The 9051-nt window shown below is 37.0% G+C and overlaps 1 long non-coding RNA gene across 1 annotated transcript; it reads right to left on the bottom strand.

The window, feature by feature from the left end:
* LOC107634534 lies at positions 7089-8036 on the bottom strand. Its single transcript, XR_002358510.1, has 3 exons — positions 7964-8036; positions 7672-7763; positions 7089-7279 (listed from the first exon to the last, which is right to left on the bottom strand). It is a non-coding gene; the product is annotated as an uncharacterized LOC107634534 (long non-coding RNA).

Here is a 9051-nt window from a genome sequence, read left to right on the forward strand (position 1 = left end):
GTCTTCCCTTTCCCCTTTCTAGAGGATTCTCCGGTCTTAGGTGCCATCAATGGTAATGGAAAAACAAAAAGCTTATGCTTTTACCACACCAAACTTAGAATTTTGCTCGCCCTCGAGCAATAGAAGAATGAATAGATGAAGAAGAAGAAGAAATGGAGGAGAGGGAGAATGGGGAGTGTTTCGGCCAAGAAGGGTGTAGAGGGGTGTGTTGTGTGAATTTGATGAAGAATGGAGGGCTTTATATAGGGAAGGGAGGGGGGGTTAAGGTTCGGCCATATGGGTGGGTTTGGGTGGAAAATTGGTTTTGAATTTTTGAAGGTAGGTGGAGTTTATGAGGTAGGTTTATGGGGAAGAGTGGATGGATGTGAGTGGTGAAGAGGTGATGGGGAAGAGTGTTTATGGGGTTGTGTGAAAGAAAGTGGTGAGAAGAAGTGAATGGAGGTAGGTGGGGATCCTGTGGGGTCCACAGATCTTGAGTGGATCCTGTGGGGTCTACAGATCCTTAGTAGATCCTGTGGGGTTCACAGATCCTGAGGTGTTCAAGGATTTACATCCCTGCACCCATTAGGCATGTAAAAATGCCTTTGCACACAACTCTGGGCGTTCAGCGCCAGGTTGGTGGCCATTTTGGGCGTTCAACGCCCATTTGTGTGCCATTTCTGGCGTTGAACGCCAGAACCATGCCTGTTCTGGCGTTCAGCGCCCAGAAGCTGCCCATTTTGGGAGTTCAGCGCCAGAACCATGCTCTGTTCTGGCGCTGAACGCCAGACAGATGCTCCTCCAGGGTGTGATTTTTCTTCTGCTGTTTTTGATTCCGTTTTCAATTTTTATATTTATTTTGTGACTCCACATGGTCATGAACCTACAAAGACATATAACTAAGAAAAATATAGTTAGATAAATAAAAATTGGGTTGCCTCCCAACAAGCGCTTCTTTAATGTCAATAGCTTGACAGTGGGCTTTCATGGAGCCTTACAGATGTTCAGAGCATTGTTGAAACTCTTCAACACCAAACTTAGAGTTTGGATATGGGAGTTCAACACCAAACTTAGAGTTTGACTGTAGGGGCTTGGGTTGACTCTGCTTTGAGAGAAGCTTTTCATGCTTCCTCTCCATGGTTGCAGAGGAAGATCCTTGAGTTTTAAATACAAGGGAGTCCTCATTCCATTGAAGGACTAGTTCACCTCTGTCAACATCAATCACAGCTCTTGCTGTGGCCAGGAAAGGTATTCCAAATTTTCAAAAATAACTAAGAATTTTGAAAAAGATTTGATTTTTGAAAAAGATTTTGAAAAAGATAAGATTTTCAAATTGAAAATTTGATTTGACTCATAAGAAACAATTTGATTTTTTTTTTTTAAAAATTTTTGAAAAAGTCAATCCAAATTTTCGAATTTGATGAGAGAAAAAGGGAAAGATAATTTTTTTTTATTTTTGAAATTTTTATTAAAAACATGAAAATGATGCAATGCATGAAAATTTTTGGATCAAAACAATGAATGCATGCAAGAATGCTATGAATGTCAAGATGAACACCAAGAACACTTTGAATGCCAAGATGAACATTATAGACACAATTTTGAAAAACTTTTAATGCAAAGAAAACATGCAAGACACCAAACTTAGAATTCTTTAATGCTTAGACACTAAGAATTCAAGAATGCATATGAAAAACAACATACAACACAAAACAAAAAAATCATCAAGATCAAACAAGAAGACTTACCAAGAACAACTTGAAGATCATGAAGAACACTATGAATGCATGAAATTTTCGAAAAATGCAAAATGCACATGCAAATGACACCAAACTTATGACATGACTCATGACTCAAACAAGAACACAAAAAATATTTTTGATTTTTATGATTTTCTAAATTTTTTTGTATTTTTTTCGAAAATTATTTGAAAAACAAAAATAAGGATTTCAAAATTTTTAATATGAATTCCAGGAATCTTGCCATGTTAGTCTTAAAGCTCCAATCAAAGGGTCAAGTATGGCTTATGATGCACATAAACTAGTTATGCTACGATTTAGGAAATTGCACGATCGGCAAAATTCCTTCCGGCAAGTGCACCGGTTATCGTCAAGTAAAAACTCACAATAGAGTGAGGTCGAATCCCACAAGGATTGGTTGAATGAGCAATTCGGATTAGAAGTGTGTTCTAGTTGAGCGGAATCAAGATTGAGATGAGTATTGCGGAATGTAAAATTGGCGGGAAAAGTAAATGACAAGAAATTGAAATGGAGGAATCTTAAATTGCATGAATTAAAGAACAGAAACTAAATTGCTGAAATTAAAAGGGAATGGGGGTGATTGCATGAATTGAGTGGCAGAATGTAAAGAGAAAGTGGAAATCAGAAATGGGGAATTCATTGGGTTATAGGAGATATTGAGATCTCCGAATCAAAACATGTTTATCTTTTCCTCAACCAATGCGTTCATTGAATTTTGCTTGGCAATCTTATATGATTGGATCCCAATCCCTTGGCTCACCAATTCTCTCTAAAAACAAACAAATTCCCAATCCCTTGGTTTAAATGTTCATAAGAAGAGATGATGCTTGATCACTGATTATACCACACAGTTTCATGAACCACAATTTGGTAGGATTACATGTCACAATATCCATCCAAACCCCAATCCAATTCACTGTGAGAAAGCTTCTCTAGCATGAATCCTCCATTCCTTTCCCAAGGTTCCGAAGGATTCCAAGTATGAGTAGTTTCTTTCCCAAGACAACTACTCAATGGAATTAGATCGAGAAGCTTTCTAACAAAATTCAAGAGAAAAGATTGAAGAAGAAGATAAACTATTATTGATTCATTGAATTACAATAGAGCTCCCTAACCCAATGAAAGGGGGTTTAGTGAGTCATAGCTCTGAATTCAATTACAAAGCAAATGAAAACTAGCTAAAAGTGAAGTAAAAGTAAAAGCGTCCTTTCTAACTTAAATTCTATCCTATTTATACACTTTCTATATTGAGCTTCAGTTGTGCTTCTTGGGCTTTGAGGCCTCTCCTTGCTTTCCTTTTGCCTTGGGTTTATGATCCATAATCTTGATGAGGTTGTTGATCCAAATTCTGTAACATTCATTGAGCCAACTTAGTGATAATCAAATAATGACACATGACTCAATAAATTGAGATTTCAAACTCATCAATCCTTCAGGCCCAATCCCATAAACCATGATATTCAATTGGGTTTCATACCAGAGTAAGTTTAAGTTATTGTTTGTGCTCAAAGAGTAACTTAAACTGCAAGATTATTGGCCCAGAAACCTTTTCCAAGAGTGGCGTTTAAGTTGCAGTTTAAGCTTAAACTGCAGCTTAAACGCCAGATACTTCTAGTGAGGCCTTTTGTAGAAGCACGTTTAAGCTTCAGTTTAAGGTTAAACTGAAGCTTAAACGTGGAAATGGAAGAAGGTAGCCCTGGAGAGTAATGTAGTCGAACACGTTTAAGCTTCAGTTTAAGGTTAAACTGAAGCTTAAACGTGGATAAAGGAAGGGCAGCCCTGGAGGTCGAACACGTTTAACCTCCAGTTTGAGGTCAAACTGGAGGTTAAACGTGGAAGCTTAGAATGGTACTGGCGTTTAAGCTCCAGTTTAGGCTTAAACTGGAACTTAAACTCCACATGTGATATTCAAGCTTCCTTTCTTGATTTTGTTGCTTCCTTGCTTAGCCTCTTCTTCCCTGAAATCATCCAAACAAATGCATCAAAGTCTTGCAACATTTCATGAGAAATCGTCCATTCATAGCATTCAAGTAATATAACTAAAACTCATGGAAATTGCATCAAATTCATATTGTTTGGATGGTTCATTGCTTTGTTCTTCATTTAACCATTTTTGGTTACTTTAAGCTCAAGAAAATGCATAAAACAACTAAAACTAACAGAAAAATGCTAGTGAAACTAGCCTAAGATGCCTTGGCATCAGCTTAATAGCCAGCCAAGCTTTAATAAAAATATGAGTCTAATTCAGACATGACAAGCCTAACATGCCCTATCCAAAAGAATTGGACATGGCTCCATTGAGGTGATTAGTTGAAGACCCATCCCAAAGCAGTTTGGGTATGGCTTTACAGCCAGATAGGCTTCAACATGCTTCATGAAACACTAGAATTCATTCTTTAAAAATTCTGAAGAAAAATAATATTTTTGAAAACATTTTTTTTTTAGAAATTTTTTTCGAAAACAAAGGAAAATATTTTTGAAATATTTTTGAAAAATTTTTTTGAAAAGAAAACAAAAAGAAAGTTACCTAATCTGAGCAACAAGATGAATCGTCAGTTGTCCAAACTCGAACAATCCCCGGCAACGGCGCCAAAAACTTGGTACGCAGAATCGTGATTACACTTTAATTATGTAAAATTCATTGCTCTTTCTTTCCCTGGAAATGGTGCCAAAAATATGATGCCAAGACCATGGTTCACAACTCCGTGTAACTAACCAGCAAGTGCACTGGGTCGTCCAAGTAATACCTTACGTGAGTAAGGGTCGAATACGTGATCAATAGATCATAAGGTAATCCAAAGATGAACAATGGATTAAAACTGAGACCAAAGATGGTCAAAAAGACGTCTAATACAATAGTGAAAGGTCCTATTTATAATAAACTAGCTATTAGGGTTTACATGAGTAAGTAATTGATGCATAAATCCACTTCCGGTGCCCACTTGGTGTGTGCTTGGGCTGAGCTTGAGTATTGCACGTGTAGAGGTCCTTCTTGGAGTTAAACGCCAGTTTTTGTGCCAGTTTGGGCGTTCAACTCTGGTTTTGGCTCCTTTTCTGGCGCTGGACGCCAGATTTGGGCAGAAATATGGCGTTGAACGCCAGTTTACGTCGTCCATTCTTGGCCAAAGTTTGGACTATTATATATTGCTGGAAAGCCCTGGAAGTCTACTTTCCAACGCAATTGGAAGCGCGCCATTTCGAGTTTTGTAGCTCCCGAAAATCCACTTTGAGTGCAGGGAGGTCAGAATCCAACAGCATCAGCAGTCCTTCTTCAACCTCTGAATCTGATTTTTGCTCAAGTCCCTCAATTTCAGCCAGAAAATACCTGAAATCACAGAAAAATACACAAACTCATAGTAAAGTCCAGAAATGTGAATTTAACATAAAAACTAATGAAAACATCCCTAAAAGTAACTAGATCCTACTAAAAACATACTAAAAACAATGTCAAAAAGCGTATAAATTATCCGCTCATCAGTGGTATAGACTAGAACTATTGGCATCCATTCTTGAGATCCGAAAAGTCTAAACCTTGTCTGTGGTATTCCGAGTAGGATCCGGGAAGGGATGGCTGTGACGAGCTTCAAACCCGCGAGTGCTGGGCGTAGTGACAGACGCAAAAGGATTACTGAATCCTATTCCAGTATGATCGAGAACCGACAAATGAATAGCCGTGCGGTGACAGCGCATCTTGGACCATTTTCACTAAGAGGATGGGAAGTAGCCATTGACAACGGTGATGCCCTATACAAAGCTTGCCATAGAAAGGAGTGGGAATGATTGGATGAAGACAGCAAGAAAGCAGAGGTTCAGGAGGAACGAAAGCATCTCTATACGCTTATCTGAAATTCTCACCAATGAATTACATAAGTATCTCTATCTTTATTTTATGTTTTATTTATCTTTTAATCATTAAAACTCTATAACCATTTGAATCCGCCTGACTGAGATTTACAAGGTGACCATAGCTTGCTTCAAGCCGACAATCTCCGTGGGATCGACCCTTACTCACGTAAGGTTTATTACTTGGACGACCCAATGCACTTGCTGGTTAGTTGTGCGGAGTTGTGATAAAGAGTTGAGATTACAATTGTGCGTACCAATTTGTTGGCGCCATTGATGATCACAATTTCGTGCACCAATCACCTATGTTGGTTTAGGATGATTACCATTACCAATATATCTACTTCTTCCAAAGTATCCTGCACCTCAACCTTCTTCACACTATCAGTGTTATTTTTTTCAAAACCTAAAGGACTATCATCATATATACAATCATAAGGTACACTGTCAATGCACCCTTCTCTGTCTGCCATATAGGCTGATAGTCGAGCCAGTTGACTCGTTAAACTCATCATCTAAGTCTCTCTTGAGGCCATATTTGCCGCGACTTTAGGGGTCAAAATAAAACCATTCATATCTATTTTGCACAGCTCAATATTTTCAGGATTAAATGCCTTGGTGTCAACAGTTAGTAGCTTGACTCCAGGATTATACATCTTGAACTCCACATGCATATCATCATAGTAACACCACTACAAGAAACATGCCTTTTGCTACACTTTTAAAGCGTGGCGAAAAGTCAAAAAAAGCGTAGCGATAGCTTTTCCCCACGCTTTTTGAGCTACCGGCACGCTTTTGAAAGGATCACAACTGCAAGGGTGCCGGTTGCTCTATCGCCACGCTTTTGGTGACCTATCGCCACGCTTTATTTTTTGCCATGCTTTTAAAGATCGCCACGCTTTAAAAGTGTGGCCATATGGCTACGCTTTTAAAGCGTGCCAATAGAGAGAGATACAGCTACGATTTTAAAGCGTGCCAATAGCAAGACTTACAGCTACACTTTTAAAGCGTGGCAATTAAATACTGTTGTACAATATGGCTACGCTTTTAAAGCGTGGCAAAAACTTTGTTCAGTAACCTATAGTTTTTTTTTAATCTTTTTTAATATTTGTTATAAAACCTTACAAAATTAATAGATAATTTTAAAATTTAGATAATGACCAATAATTTTAAATTCACTAATCCAACATATATAAACTAGTCACCAAAAAGAATGTTTAATCACATGACAGTATAACAAAACATCAAAAATCAAAATGATAACAACTACGCAATGTATTCCTAATACATGAATTATAATTCCAATAACTTTGCCATCCTATCTAACAATAATTTTGATCAACCTCCTCACATATGTGCACCCAATTCACCAAACTAATCATCAACCTCCACTATGTGCTCAGAGACGTACAACATGCATCTAGGTTCTTCTTCAGGATTTCAATGGCATTTAGCAACAACTGAGAAGCCTTTATGGCTTTGGTAGTTTCCACAGTAGCTTCTTCTTCAGGATTTTCAGGCTTTCCCATTGCTTTAGCTTTCTTGATGACCTCATCATCATAGGTGTATGCCTCAGCATCAACCACCATAACCTGTTAAATACTAGCAGTGATAACCAAAAATCAATATGGTATTTGAATGCACTGCTCTTCATCATCATCAATAGAAAGTAGATAGAGCATGTCCTCATTCTCAAGCTATAAATAATAAAAATTAATAATAAATAAATGGATAAAGAAATCAAACTTTTAGTTAATTATCATATCAAAGCCAACGCCACACTCTGTCAAATTAATAATAAATAAAAATTAATAATAAACACTGTCTTCAACTGAGAGGTAATAACCACCAGCAAGTTCAGTTTCATTTGAGTTCTAGAGCTCTCTTCATGCTAGAAGAATCCTTAAAGTCGATGTAGGCAAAATTCTAAATTACACCTGGTGTCAAGTTGCTAAACTCAAAGCAACACGTAACACAATCATTTTGAGCATCCAACTTGAGAAACAAAAGGATACACAAAAAATGAAATAGCAAATCTTTCACACTGAAAATAAACAAAAAAGAAAAAGGATTTGAAGAAGAAACAAACCATTTAGGACCTCCAGACTCGATATCTTTTGGGACTGACACCCTCGAGATCTCCTTGCAGGAACCAAAATGCTCATTTAGGCTAGCTCTTATCTGCAACCACAATTTTGGTAGTATTCAAATATGAATTGCAAAAAGAAACATATGCAAGGGAAGCAGCAGCAGACATGATAGAAATAAAATTACCTCTTCACCAAGAGATTTATCAAAATTATTTTAGTGTCATATGAATAGAATTTCCACAACAAGCAAATAATGTGTGTGTGCACGATTGAGAGACAATTTATGCTTACTTCAAGCCAAGTAGCTCTACTGTAGCCCGTGACACCAAGAACACCAGAGCCGGTCTCATCCTCTTTCCATCGGTGCTAAATATCTGCTCAACTACAGACATTAAAACTGGATTTTCTGCACCTACAATCTATCAGAATTAGAGCATCGTCATCAGATACATTAAGCATTAATTCAAACATTTACTATTTGTAAAGTAAAAGAAAATAAAATGCAACAACACCAGCAAATAATAAGAATGATTAGGGCTAGACTAGCAAAATAAGGATTTCAATGAAAGTTAACAAGTCAACAAAAATGAACGCGGGAACTGATTGAGTTGAATCACTGAACAGTGAATATAATTCATTCCATTCAAAGTTCATATCTTTTTCTGGTCAAGTTAAAGGCAATGCAACAGCTCCAGTTCAATCTAGCACAGTGTAAACACAAAACACAACATGAATGCTTCGAAGAAGCATCAATTACCGATTGAAGATTTTTGTTGAGTGTTTGCAGGTCATTAGCAACTACTTCAAACAATTTTGATGGAGATATGGGGGTTTCTGAATAACTCTTCAAGTCCAATCCTGTTGGAATTCCTTAAATTGCATGAGTTCTACCTATACAACGAAAACCAAACCAAATTTTTTCAATGCCTAATAGAACTTACAACTATCATAATCCTGTAATCAAATACCTATATCAATTCATTCAAACTAGTAAAATTTATCATTGAAGCAACTTTTCCAAAAACTTAAGTTGTTTAGTAGAGGCATGTAAATATTTTTGTATCTAATATGCATGCCCCTCACAACCACTTATTTTGGGCTTATTGCATGGACAATGCAGAGGTCTACCAATATATTGTGCTAAAATACAATTTTAGGATTGGGGCAATAAGGATCAAACTCTAAAAATTTTTATCACAAAGGTTCTGAATACCACCATATCATGAACCATTATAGCTCTCAAAAGCTATTGAATAGAGAGGCACAAGAATGTTTCTCTATCTAATGAAATTAAGCAACTCAACTACACACTTCATATTTGATCAAAAATTATAATTAAAAACAACAAATTCATACCATTAACAGTAGGTTTAGCAGTC

The sequence above is a fragment of the Arachis ipaensis genome, chromosome B03 (genome assembly GCF_000816755.2).
Source record: "Arachis ipaensis cultivar K30076 chromosome B03, Araip1.1, whole genome shotgun sequence".
Taxonomy (NCBI): domain Eukaryota; kingdom Viridiplantae; phylum Streptophyta; class Magnoliopsida; order Fabales; family Fabaceae; genus Arachis; species Arachis ipaensis.